This window comes from Dasypus novemcinctus, chromosome 5 (genome assembly GCF_030445035.2).
Source record: "Dasypus novemcinctus isolate mDasNov1 chromosome 5, mDasNov1.1.hap2, whole genome shotgun sequence".
Taxonomy (NCBI): domain Eukaryota; kingdom Metazoa; phylum Chordata; class Mammalia; order Cingulata; family Dasypodidae; genus Dasypus; species Dasypus novemcinctus.
The window spans coordinates 22127267-22141800 of NC_080677.1; the positions used below are offsets into that span (position 1 = coordinate 22127267).

The following is a 14534-nucleotide window of genomic DNA, read 5'->3' on the forward strand; positions in this document are numbered from 1 at the left end:
TTGAAAAATAGCAGGCTTCTAAATAATTATTGAATCAAAGAGGAAATCAAAACTACTATTAGAGGCTATTTAGAAAATGATGAGAATGAAAACGTGGTGTGTCAAAATTTATGAGACACAGCCATAGCTGTCTTCAAATGGTATATTTATAGCTGTAAAATCATTATTTTTATAGAAAGAATGAAAATAAACGGACTAAGGATTTTAACTTGAAAATAGCAACAGGAATTATTGGTATTCTACTATAGACTTTACTTATTGTGATTCTAGCAATGAAAGAAATTATATCATTGATGTGGAGGCAGTGGCCACTGAAGGTTCTAAAGTCAGGGAGAGGGAAAAAGGGGGGGCATTTTCAGGACTTGGGATTGACCTGAATGACATTGCAATGACAGATATAGGCCATTCTATATCCTGCCGTAACCTACAGAATTGAGTGGGAGAGAGTGTAAACGACAATGTAAACTACAATCCATGCTTAGTGGCAATGCTCCAAAACGTGTTCATCAATTGGAATGAATGTGTCACACTAAGAAAGAAGTTATTAATGTGGGGAAAAGTGGGAGGTGTGGGGAGTGGGGCATATGGGAATCCCTTATATTTTTTTAGGTAACATTTTATGTAATCTAAATACCTTTTAAAAATAAATTAAAAATATCTTAAAAAAAAAAAAAGAAAATAGCAACAGAAGAACCCAAAGAGTGTAAGAAGAAAAACAATGAAAAACAATAAAAAATAAACTAGAAAATAGAGAAATAATAAAGTAAATAATGCACCCAATAACATCTATTAAAAAAAATAGATATTTTTATATTCCTGGTATAGTTTGCCATTTTGCAACAAGAGTATATTATATATACCTTAATAAGCAAAGTATGAAAACTTGCTTTACTAGTGTTTTATATAGTTTGTATAAAAATGGGGAAAATATTTGGGGATATGATGTGTCAGAAATCTAATGTTCTAATAATTCTGAAAGACAACACAGAGTGATATTTGAGTGTAGGAATTATAAGTTATTTTTCTCTTCTTCCTCAGATTTTTTGTGTATTTTCCAAATATCCTTCAATTAAGTTGTAACCTTTTTATAGTTACACAACACAATAAAATTACTAACATAAAAGGAAAAATTTTTATATAAAAAATAATAGAATGATATTTAACAGAAAAATCACATCAAAGGCATATGTTATAACAAGTCTAAGGATGCCACAAAATCCGTATGTTCACTAGGTAGTTCGTATACTTTCCATTTCCTTGAAAGAGAGGTGGGTGAGAGGTGGAGGGGGTGGATGATAGCTAGGATGCTTTCTCTTTCCAAAACCTGAGTCCTTGGTGTCCCCTTTTGCTTCTATGTTGGGTTTTTGGGTCTTTAATCCCTAAGAAGTCAATTCTTCATTTCCAGACACCTGAGTCCCTAGCGACACCTCTCGTAATGACCCACGCAGCGGCACCACCTTCTTTCCTCCCCGTGTCCCTCTCTCCTCTCCTGAGTGGGAGCTCCTGGAAGGGGTCGGCACCCACCCCACACCAGGGAACAAAGTTTGGCCAACACTCCCCCTAGCAGCAATTCCACAAACCTCCTCATGACCTATCCCAAAAGACTTGACTAAACTGAGGCCAGGCTAGGTTAACTGGGGCACTTGTTAATAACACACACTGCTGGACTCTTCTTCGGGAACCCAGAAATATGGGTTGTTTTTTTTTATAACAAGCTGCTCAGATGATTCAAACTTACAAGTCTGGGATCTATTAACCTAGGTAATACATCCCTGCACATTTTAGAAGAGAGAAGCAGTGTGATCAGAAACCTTTGTAAACCAACTCAGTGCTAATTCACAAAAAGAATTGAGACCAGAGGTGGTGGTTGTTGATTTCCTACAGCAAACACCTGTGAGAACTCAGGCTGCTACTTTTATTCCTAATACCACCTCTACATATATGGGAGCATGAATCACAAATAAGTGAGAGCTGCTTGAGCAAAACGTTGTTTTATTATCCTCCATTCATATTTCTAAACATCTTCCGTGCCTTCGATTTTCTCTCCAGACCTTCCAGAAAGTCATTCCATTTGGAACAGCCGCCTGCTGATTTAATCAACGTGCTGCTTATCGTGTTTTCCAGATGGCTAATGGGTCGCTTATATAAAACTGGCCCTAATTTTATTCCGGTCCCTTTTGTGGAGTACTTTGTTTTATGGTAAAAGTTTCTTTCCATTATTTTTCTGTAGTCTTTGGTGATCCCTTTTCACTACATCTTTGCTCAAGACTGTCAAATGGCACATTAATTCGATTCAGTGATGGTAATCAATGCTAATCAAATATGCAGGAAATCGGAGAGACTTCATATTAATGTCGATACATTACCAAATAATTGATCATTTCATCACTGGCATGTAAAGTTTTAGGGAGCTGGTTTGTCTGCATTACTGACTGAGCGAGAGAAGAGCCGTCTTGTTGCAGAACCGTAGATCAGTACTTCTCATTGCCACTTCTGCCTTAGGTGGGAGTGTCCTTGTCACATAAAACAGCGTTATTCCGTGAGCAGGATATATGAGTTGATTTTTCTGGGGTCTCTCTTGAAAACCTGTGGTCCTATTCCTCAGCACTATGCAAAGGATTCCAAATATAAATAACCTTCCAGCTGACCCATAGAGTCAGGTCTGATTCACAAATGGTTTCCGAGGGATCCGGGTAGGTCGGGTGAAAGTGACGTTCAGACTCACGTTGGCAGAATGCCACTGAAGCTGACTTCTGCAATAATGAATGGCTGAAAATAGGCAAGATAATACAGGATTTGAATGGGGCTGCATTCTGAAAGGAAGGCAGTCAGAGGTCCTGAGAATTACTGGAGGAGCTGCAGAAAAATATGGCTCTATTACAGCAAGCACTTTCCTCCACTCCTTTCTGTTGCCTGCCTGAGATGATTTGGCAAAGTTTAAAAATAAATGAGGTGTATTCATTTTTTCCTTTACAGTTTTGCTTTGAAGGCATTCTGTAAGGAAAAAAATGAAATACTAACCTAGGCAGGATGGGGAGGAATTGAGACACTGAGGGGTAAGCATTAGATCCAGCAGTAGGCATTTAATAGCCCAGCATCCTTGGATGGGGAGATATGCCTGATTCCAATTATGGTCATATCATAGAGGCAAAAGTGGTGCTTCAGAGTAGTGTTAATGATCTTCTGTGTAACACAAAAAGGGAATGATGGTTTCAGGGGGTTTCAGTCACACTTGAACCTTCCACTTTGTCTTTGCTCTGCAACATGTAGTGATTGGGCTTAGGTTTTTTTTTTAATAGAAACTTGTTTCCTTTGCCACTGCCAACTAGAGACAGGATTCTCTTGTAGGCCTATCATTTATGATGATCATGGCTTTTTACATTTAATTTTAGCTGCAGAGCCCTTATTTTAAACAGAGCAGAGTCGTACACGGACAGCACATGAAAGTGGAACTCTTTGGTGGGAGCAAGGCTGGACATCTCAGAGATTCTCCTGTGAGCTTTTCTTGCGGTGCTTGTCTTGTCTTCTTCCCAAAGTGGTCACTTGTGAAAGCTGCAGAAAGAGTTTGAAAAACAGTCTTCTGGAAATAAAATGTTTCTTTTCTATACTCTAGGGGGTGAGGTGTGTGTGTGTGAATTCCTGTCGTTATTCATTCCTTCTTTGATAGAACAAATATTTATTCGGTGCCTATTCTGAGTGAAGCCCTCTCCTTGGCACTAGGATACAGCAGTGAATAAGACAGAAAGAGACAGCCAGGCAACAAGCAAGCCCGTGAGTACAGGAGGGGTTAGAGCCCTAAGGAAGGCAGAAGAAGGCAGGCCAGCAGCGCAGAGGGTCTTTATGTAAGGAGAATGGTCAGGTAAGGCCTCTCCAAGGAACCTGGATGCTGAGAAAAGTGGCCACAGCAAGAGCTTAGGGAAGAGTGTTTCGGGGAAAGAAACTTCCTGAAAGCCCTGAGATAAGTGTGTTAGCGGACGTCCCTTGGGCAGGTAGCTGGAACACAGCTAGGATGTGAAAGTCCTGGGACCGATGGCTGGCAAAGAGGTCAGGATCATCAATCCAGATTACTAAGCACTGGAAATTCTGTATTTCTCATTAAAAAAAAGAAAACAATTGGTTTTACTCTTGGCTTTGTTATTTATTATTAAACGCCTTATGATTGAATTCTTTGTATGTTTATTCCATCTACTTGCAGAATGGCTTTGACGTGACTCACACGTATGGTACTTATTAATAGGTCCATTCATAGCTCAAGACGGTGTAGAGAGATAATGAAGTAAGTATATTTAAAACTATGGGATATGATAACAGGATTGAGAATTAAAAATGTAGCTCTGTGTTTCCTTAGAGCTGGGGGAGGAAAAAAAGAGAAATAATAGCTTTTATAATTCTGATTAGGTTAAAAAGATATCACTTCTTAAGGGAAGAAGCATCAGTACTAAATTCTAAACAGAATGTATTCCATGGGCCTTATGCAAAGAAATATCAATAATTCTCCTCCTAAATATTGAATACCTAATATATGCAAACTATTGCCACTCTAGGGAATACAAACCTCAATTGGACATAAATTCTACCTTCTAGGAGCTTGCAATTTAATAGTGTCTAACAAATAGACGAAAATAACCGTAGCACAAGACAAGAGATGTAACTCTAAGATTAGTGCTCTTAGTCTCTGGAAATGGTTTGCATCAACTTTGTGTCAATCACAGATGTAGCATTAAAGTGTGGCTTGGGGAGCCTTTCGGGGTGAAGGGAAAGGTTAAGTAATCAATCAGGTTATAACGTTTTCGTAATCCAGCATCATGCAAGAACTTGGTGTGCAGTACCCAGGGGAAGGGCACAACGTGTTCCTTGTGCAGTCTCCCTCTCTCACTTGTCTCAGACATAGGAACTGGCTCTTGCCCACTTCACCATTGACTGTGGGGAAGCAGCCTAGGGTGCAGATACTCTGCACCAAGAATCAAAGAGACAGATACGTGTTTGGATATCAGATGTGTAAGTGCCAAATTGACATTTTGTGAAGAAAATTCAGACAGTAGTTTGTTTTCTCCTCCAATTAAAAATACGTTTTATATAGGTCTAATATTCAAGTTGATGGGGGAGAATTAGAAAATATAGGCATCACCAAAGGCAAATGCTTACCCTCCATCCACCCAAAGGAAAGCACTGTTAACATTTTGGTCTATGTGCTCTCAGACACTTTTCTACGTCTGTGTGGAGAGGTATCACACCATCTAAACTGTTCTGTGAGCTCCTTTTCTCACTTCTTTTCACATCAAAACATATAGTTCATTGATTTCATTATTAACTGCAACATGACGCTCCAGTGTATAAATGTGTCACAATTTATTTAACCAATCTTCTTGAGTTGACACATAGGTTGTTCCCAGTTTTTCACTATTATAAACAATGCTGGGAAACACATCCTTCAAAATACATCTTTTCTCATTTTGCCAGTTTTCTGAAAATATGTTTCTAGAAGCAGAGAGAATAATGATTTGGGGTATCTATCCTATTTCTTACTGAGTCAGACCACATTCAAAGCTTTCATTTAAGAACTTCCTCGCTGACTTGACTATAAACATTGCACAGCTATCCTTTTGTCTAGAAGGGGAATTTCCAAGCCCCTAATGAGCCCATGGATTTTACTCTCATCTGTTCTTCCTTCTTCCCTCTTCCACCCCCACGTATTCCCTTAAGTTTAATAACCCAGGCCGAAGCCTAGAAGGCATTTTCAGCTCCTACTGTTTGTTTACTCAGCGCCTGTTACATCAAATTAGTCACCAAGTTCTTTAAGCTCTGCCTCCTAATAAATCTTCCAGCTCTTCATGCTTCCCTCCCTCCCACTTGGGTCGTGTGCCTCTTATCCTTTACTGGGATGACTACAGCGTTTTCTGAATGCCCTTCTCCCTTGAACTTGGCTCCTGCTCTGATCTCTCTTCCACACTTGTTTTTAATATAATTCTGATGATTTGGTGCATTTGCTTCAAAGTTTTCAATGGCTCCACGTGGTTCTCTAGATAAAAAGTCAAACGCCTCAGTCTGACGTACAGGGTTCTCTTTCTGGGTCAGGTCTCCAGGGTTGAGCCCTGAAAATCTTCATTTTAAAAACCTCTGCAGTGATCCCAGTCTGCAAGCAGCCTTGGCGGTTCCCAGCCCCATCGTGACTGCTTAGGAAGCACCAGACTCCTTGGAACTGACTTCAGAGCAGAAGGCCAGCTGTAGCTGGAAGCCTGCCTCAGCCATCGCTTAAGATTATTCAGCATGATCTGGTTATTTTAGGAAAAATTTCAAAAGCATTCCACCAAAGAACAATGACAGCATGCTTGCAAGTATAGATAAGAAAAGCATTTCCATTTAGGAAGCCTAATTTAATTAAGTGACACAATTTTTAAGGTTTGAAAGATTTTCCTGTTGAGCTGGGATCTTTTTCTTATAGCTGATGCAAAGCAGGTATTTGAAATTAGTGACTTGCTCTCTCAAATACTACGTACATGTATCAAAAGTCAGAGTAATAGGTATTGTTTTTTTCAGGACAGGGGCAAAGAGATATTTTGTTTAAATCTTATTAAAGAACTCAATCATATTTTTACATTAAGGCATTTAAATTTTAACTTTTTTAGAAAAGTACTTAAAAACCATTCAGTTGTTTATGTTTCTTAAAGGAAAATGTTATAATTCATCTAATTGTTAAAAAAAAAAAAAGAAAGAAAAAAGAATTTTGAGCAGTTGTATGTTTCCTTGGAAATAATGATAAAGTTTTTAAGAAAAATGAACATTTGTGATACTGAAAAAGATGCTGCAATAATAGCATTTTCTTTTATCCCATCTCTCATTAATCCTAAAGTAGTTTGTTAGTCTAACTCTCCCTATTTTCATGCCATGTAATCTGAACTCCCCACATGGTCACTCATCATTACCGTAACTACTGAAAGATACACATTTGAGATTTTAAAGGAATTTTGATTACTTTTCTTTGTTTCCTCCACTAGAATGTAATTTCAAAGTAGGCAGAGTTTCTGTCTTGAACATGTCTTTTCTCTGTAGGCACAGAGTAAATGCCTTGTGTGCCAGTGGATGAAGATTTTGTAGAACACATCCCTCTGAGAAGATTTAAGGAGAAAATTGATCTTTAACTGTGAGGAGGTTTATAATAGTAGAGAATAGTTTTCTTTTTCCTGGTTCCTAATTTATCAAAGTATTATCATTCTGTGTATGCTGCAGCATCATGGTTTTTTATACTTAGGATTGTCAATAGAAAATCTGTCTTGTCTTCTCTCACATCTATCCCTCTCATAACCCTTGAAACACATAATTAATAAATACATTCTGTTTTCGTGAATGTGCTTATCATATGCATATGTGTGTGATGGGATCAGGAGAGAGCAATTTCTTCTTTAGCATATCTAATTGCTGCCAAGAATGTTGAAAGATTAAAAAAATATAGTTCTCAAAACCATAGGGAAGGAATTGAGGAAATAGTAGGCAGAATGCTATGAATCAATGCTATTCAAAAGACAGGTCAGTATACTCTTTGTAAGTGGTCTACAACATGATAAGGAGCTTGTACTAGCATGTAAATCAACCATGACCCTAAGCATACTGTTCATGTCTTTTTCAGAGTAAGACTTTCTCAATGAAGGAAGCAGTATGTTGATTAGCATTCTGATGCAAGCTCTTTATCTTCTTGTATGCTGATCTCACATAATTCATGGACCAGCACTAATCTGTGAGCACACTTTAAAGTAGCACTGATCTTCCTCAACATATTTGCTAATCGGATAAATCTCCAAACTGTGTTGTTTTTTTTAATGAACAAAATGAGGTACTTTCCTTTATTAGAGGGTTCTAGGTTTACAGAACAATCATACTTGAAATACAGAATTGCCATATACTATCCTATTAACACTTTGTATTGGTGTGGAACATTACATTGGCTGAAAGCATATTTTTATAAAAGTGTCCAAGCTGCCTTTGTAAGGTATCATTTTCAGTTTGTTAAATGGTTATTTCTTAAAACACACTATATGATTAGTTCTATATAGAGATTGATGGGTAGATAATGTTACATCAGCACATAATATGGAAAAAATAAGTAGATTAAGGGGCTACTGCAAGGTAGAGGGTTTTTTTTGTTTTTTGATTTTTTTAATATATTTTTTTCTCTCCCCTTACCCCCCGCCCCAGTTGTCTGCTCTCTCTGTCTATTCACTGTGTGTTCTTCTGTGACCACTTCTATCCTTATCAGCGGCACCAGGAATCTGTGTTCTTTTTGTTGCATCATCTTGTGCCAGCTCTCCATGTTTGCGGCACCATCCCTGGGCAGGTTGCACTTTCTTTCGTGCTGGGCAGCTCTCCTTATGGGGCGCACTCCTTGCACGTGGGGCTCCCCTACGTGGGGGACAACCCTGCGTGGCACGGCACTCCTTGCGCACATCAGCACTGCGCATTGGCCAGCCCCACACGGGTCAAGGAGGCCCGGGGTTTGAACCGTGGACCTCTCATGTGGTAGGCGGATGCCCTATCCATTGGGCCAAGTCCACTTCCTGAGGTTTTTTTTTTATTAGAATGCTCATGATGACCTCTCTGAGGCGGTGACAATTGAATTGTGAAGTGAGCTATGTAACTATGAGGGAAGAGCATTCCAGGAAGAAGGAAGAGCAGGGTTTAAGAGCCTTGACTTGGGGGCAAGCTTGATGTGTTTCAAAACCCACAAGGCTGTCAAGAACAGTAAACAAGGGGGACAGTGACAGGGGGACTTGTCAGAGAGCTAACTAGGATCCAGCTCTTGCAGGGACCTTCTAGATCATGATGAGGACTTTGGCTTTTATTATGAGCAAGAAAAGGGAACCACTGGAAAGTTATGCGCACAGAAACAGCATTATTTAATTTAGGGCTTAAAGAATGAGAGAGTTGTGGAGGGTATTGCTGCCAATCAGACAAGAGTTGATGATGACTTAGACTATGGTGGAAGGGTTGGAAGTGGTAAAGAGAGGTCAAATTCTGAATTTACAATATAGCCAGAGATGACAGATGATGGATTCAGATGTGGAGAGAGAGAGAGAATGAGTGAAGTCAAAAGATGACTCCAGGTTTTGATGGTACCATTTATAGAAATGAGGAGGAATAGATTTAGGTGATGAAAGAGGAAGAAAGAGTTGAGTTTGGACCTGTTGAGGACAGATGCTTGAGAGACATTCAAGTACACATGTGGAAAGAGTGGAATATATGAATCAGTTTCGAGGAATAGATTGAGACTAGAGATATAGTTTGGGAATTGTCCACACTTAGATGGTACTGGATCAGATCACCTAGGGAGTGAAGATAGAGAAGAGGTCTGAGAACCAAACCTTATTCATTCCATCATTTATGGGTCAAGAAGATGAGAAAAAACCAGCAAGGCAGACTGAGAAAGAGATGCTGGAAGATAGAACACAAACAACAATGAAAAGTGGAGTGTTGTGCACACTAAGGAGAAAGTCGCTTGAGGCAGATTCAGTAATCAGCTGATTTCAAATGCTATTTTAAGATGAAGATTGTAAATTAACTCTCAGATTTGGCATAAGGGAGGTTTTTGGTACCCATGATTAGAGCAGCTTTGGTCTAATTCACTGCCTGACTAAAGTTCTCTTGTGACTGGTTTTAGTTTCTTCATAAAATGAGAAATAAAATAATTTGTCGAATAGTGAGGAGGTGGGAAGAGATCCTGGAGGTATGAGCAGAGGGGAAAAGCTGTGACATAGTCACCTAGAGAGAGAATCAACTAAAGAAATACCAAAGGACTGCCAAACAGCACAGAAACCATACATTTTAAGTGACACCAGACAGCACCGTTATATGCTTTTCTCAAGCCGAGTTGAGCTGTGCAGTTGCAGTCTCAATGGAATCAGAAAATAGACTTTAACCAAGGTTGGTGTTTTGCTAGGCAAATACAATGGAGGGCAGAGGTTCTGGGGGGGAGAGTAAATGTAAGGGAGTGATTATAATGAAATCTAACTTAGGTAAAGAGGAAAGAACATTTCAGGGGCTGATGGACAGTGAAAAGGTGGTATAGTGAAAGGCCACAGTGAGATCAAAGAATTATTGGGATGAGGATCCTAGAAAGAATAGATTGGAAAGACATAAGACAGCAGCAATAAACTTGAGACTTTGGAGATGGTTTTATATTGGAATGACAAAAATTAGGATATGATCATACAATAAATGATTTAGGGAGGTATAAAGGACAAGACCATCAGACTGAGGCAGTCACAGAACTGAGACGCTGGATGTTGGATGGATCGTGTGAGGATATTGACATTACTAAGAGTGATGAAAGAATGGTGGTAAAGAAAAAGAAAGGTCTGAATATTTTCAGCGAAGAGTGGGCATCACCAGGAGGAGAATAATAACATAAGGAGAGGTAATAGATAGTATGGTCTGATGGTGGGTGATTCAAAGGAACTGAGGAGGGGGCAGGGGTTGGATGATAGAGATGGAGAGGACAGTGGTCTGGAAGCATCAAGGGAGGGGACATGAAGGACATTTACTCCACCTTCAATATGTTTGGTACCAGTGTGGGGGAGGAAAAAGAATGACCACTTGAAATGGTGGCAAAAGAAGCAGTATCCTAGAAAAACAACCAGGTTAGCACCAGAGCAAGAAAGAGGAGCAAATGCTTAGAGAAGATACAGAAGAATTTATTAATGACAGACCCTGAGTTCCAGAGGGCACCCTGGAAGGGTTTGGGGAAGGAGACAGATGAAAGCTTCAGTCAGATTAGGGAGAATGAAGAACTTGCAGGATCTAGATCTATGGGAATCCAGGGGATATAAGATGAATTGGAGTCTTGGGTTTCAGCTCATGACTGAGATACAGGGGAATGAGAGGTGTGGAGGTGTTAATTCTGGCAGGGTCATAGAGAGAGTATAATACTCAGCACCAAATGTAGCTCTTAAGACTGGTCTCTGGTAGTTCTTGTGATAAGATGGAAGTACAGGAGAAAGGAGAACATAAACTATACCAGGAGCCCATGGCATTATGAGAATCCATGGAACCAAGGGAGAGGTGATCTGGAGACACCTAAGCTCTATGGGTCTCACTTCAGTCCTGTCATGGGCAACCCCAAGGTTTACCAGGGTCCATACTCCTTCAGCCATCCAATACCTTCTCTAAATTGGAAAAGCACCATCTGGTGATTGGGTCTTTGCCCAAATGTGTTTCAGAATTACTAGGTGTGTTGATCACTTCAACAAATACTGTTTTCTTGGAGAGCACTTCAAATTTACATTAGGAAAGAGCTGATGCCATCCTGGCCACAAAAACAAGGCTGACAGCACTTAAATAGCTTTGGCTCTTGGGCAGATCACAGCTGGTGGGAAATTGACAACATTACTAAGGAACATAACTTAGAAATGATATTTTTATTTGCTTGCCACTAAACATTTTAGACATCAAAAACTCAGACAACCAAAAGAGTTCATTAATGTGTGAGGGTAATGGGTACTTGCTTCAGCTAATGATTTCCTGCCATTTTTCTCACATTATAATCAAACCTATAGACCACTCATTATTTACCTATTATAAGTTCAGCTTTATTGTTTTTCCAGTTTCAAAGTAGTCATTGAAAAATTTCCCCCTTTTTATATAGGAAAAAGCATATATTTTATGATAGTCTATCTAACAATTTACTGAAAGCTTTGTCACTGCAGGCTGTTGCAAGATGGCCTCACTTGATCTAATTAGTGTTTTCGTATGCCTGGGTGCATTTTTGAGCCTTAAAATAAAATCTGTTGAATAAAGTGACCTTCTTTCCTATAGGCACTCAAGCCAATTTCAGAATTGTCCTTTACAGATGCATAACGCATTGATTGATCAGATGGCATTTGGATCTAAAATTACTTCTAGGATACAGAAGAGAACAAAGACTTGTTTTGAAAGTTTCTGACTGAACCATTTTCTTTTAAAACAGAGAAGGGCAAAGTCAGAGTTTTAAGAGAACATAGATTTTGTTCTGGTGGGTTCCTGAATAGAAATGTTCATAGCCTTAACAATACCCTAGACAAGTGGAGGGTTTTAGAAAGGGAACAGATACTGAGATAAACAAATTGGAATCAGGCACCTATTGTGCATTAGGTACTGGGTGAAGAAGAGATAGAGGTTCAACAGGGAAAAAGAGATGTTGTCACAAGCTCTGAGTGGTCCAGCAGGAGAGGCAGACATGTAAACCAGTAGCCCTGATGAGTTGGCATTAGAGCTTTAATAGAGTGTTGCAAAGAGCTTGTCCTTTTGGGAGAGGAAAGAGGAAAGGTTTGGGATGAGTTTGAGGGAGCTGGGAATCTACCAAGAGCAGGAAATATTTTTACCAGGCTTTGAAAGATGATTAAGAATTTACTACACAATTTGGATAGAAATGGGTTGGGTGAGAGAGTTCAAGGAGACAGAAGCCTGAGCAAAGAGACATGAATAAAGTAGCCTTCAAAACCTTGGGGAGGTGGCAAGGGGCAGAAAGAAGTCCCATGATGAGTTGGGTCCTAACCTATAAAAGGCCCTAATTTAAAGCCAGACCAGCATGATTTCAAGGCACCCTACTTTTGGTAGATTTAGAGAGACTAAAAAGCTGTAGATGTGTTTCCAAGGCATCATGGAAATCTCCAGTGTTTTGGGGGATTTTTGTCACATATACTCAGAGCCATTCAGAAATTGATTCTCCTACCAAAATAATATGGCACTGAATCATTTTCTTGTGGTAAGTCTAAATTATTCATCTTTTGGATGTTTTCTTTTCTTTTTTTGTTTTTTTCTGTGTGGGAAAGGGTGTTCTTGAGCCTGCAGGGAGCAAGCTGGCTCCAGACTTCTCCAAGTCCACATCTCTATGCCTCCAATTCTTACGTGTCCAAGGACAGGAGATCACAGACACGCCTTTGTAGGAGGGTTAGATGTTTTCTTAAAGGGAGGCTTTACATATGATTAGTGTGTTGCTTTTCCAAGTACACAAATTTTCAAGTTTGTTCCTGAAAGTGGAATTCTCTGTCTTTTGGTGAATAAGGGTCAGGGGCTATAGGGGTGGAATTAGGAGAGAGAAGATGGTGTCGAAAAAGCAGAGAATCTGAGTTGAGAGGGTTGGTTTCCTAGTGTGACCAGTTGGTAGCTATGTAAGTTTGGACTAAAGTGAACTCACCTCCTGGAACCTCGTTCCTTCCTCTGTGTGTGTGTGTATAGGGGGGTGGGGGTGGGTCTGAGCCTCAAAAGATAACACCTGTTATGGGCACTAACCCACCCTTATGTTCTATAAAGCGCTATAGAAACAAGGCATGACATTCATTCTAATCTCTTGTACTTTGCTTGCTTTGCTTTGTTATAACCCCCAAAGTCATAGATCTTGGGGTGAAATTACAGAATGGTTCTCAAGTTTTGGGGTCCAAAAACATCTGTCATCTGGTACACTTGTGGAAATCTCAAATCTTGAGAGCCACCTCCAGAACTTCTGATTCGGTGGGACTGTGATAGGGTTTGGGAGTCTGCATTTTTAACAAATACCCCATGTGATTCTCAAGAAGCTGATCCAAATTTTTTAAGAAACTGGCCCAAAACATCTTAAAAGATAATGCATATGGTAAAATCAGGCCAGAAAGTATACTCCCACACACACATACCTATTAATAAAACTTTGGACTCTTACCATCTGAGAGAAAGCTCAGATGCCCCTTGTTTACCTTCTGAGGGTTCTCTGGTAGCCTGCAGGCACCCCAATTTGAGGTTTGCCTCATGACCTGACACTGAATAAAGAGGTTCTTGCCTTCTTGAAATCCTGTGGTTGTGTTTGGAATGGAGCATTGACAACCCAGCACTGTATTTGCTGTTGAACTTCTTCTCAGGGCAGCAGAGGCTCATGCCCCAGCTCCTCATTGTTCCTCCCACCACTTTGATCCTCCTTTTGGCATGTGAGCTTCCGAGGCGTGAATTAGTCTGCCTCCTGCTCCTGTTTCTTCCCATGTCTGCCTCTTGGGCATCAGTGATGCAGTGGAAGATTCTCCCAGTGTTTGGCCTGAACCCTAATTCTGTTCTTAATGGCTCTGGGCCTACCTTGCCTAGTTTTGGTTTCCTCCATTATAATTGAGGCCAACATCTCTATCTCATAGCACCACCAGGAAGCTGGACCGAGAATGGTGCTTGATGCCCCAGATGGTCCCTAAGACTGTTCAGACTGAGACGAGCGCTTGCCTAACAGGATCACGTGTGTTCATGCTTTGCTGAGCAACAGCAGTGTCTTTAGAAATCCTGCCTAGAAACCAGAGAAGAGTTCCAAAATTTAGGCATGGAGTCAAGAGCAGCAGACAGTGTTTAAATTTTTATTAAAAGTCTATTACTGTGTGTTTGGTAGTTTTGGAATGTGTGTAAATAATCTATAATAAAATAAAAAACAATTATTTTTAAAAATAGAGTACATACTACCTTTAACAAGTTCACTTCAGAGTAAAGGTGGTCATTTGGGGATCAAACATTGCGTTCGCCTACCTCCAAAATTTTCAATGAAATGACCAACACATACA

General features: G+C 39.8%; 1 protein-coding gene and 1 non-coding gene across 8 annotated transcripts in view; one reads left to right on the forward strand and one right to left on the reverse strand.

Annotated features, from left to right (window-relative positions):
• ELMO1 (engulfment and cell motility 1) overlaps positions 1-14534 on the forward strand; it is a 559155-nt gene that overhangs the window by 428766 nt on the left and 115855 nt on the right. The gene's annotated exons all lie outside the window — the stretch shown is intronic.
• Positions 12785-12916, reverse strand: LOC111763161 (small nucleolar RNA SNORA38). The gene has a single exon (XR_002796077.1). It is a non-coding gene; the product is annotated as a small nucleolar RNA SNORA38 (small nucleolar RNA).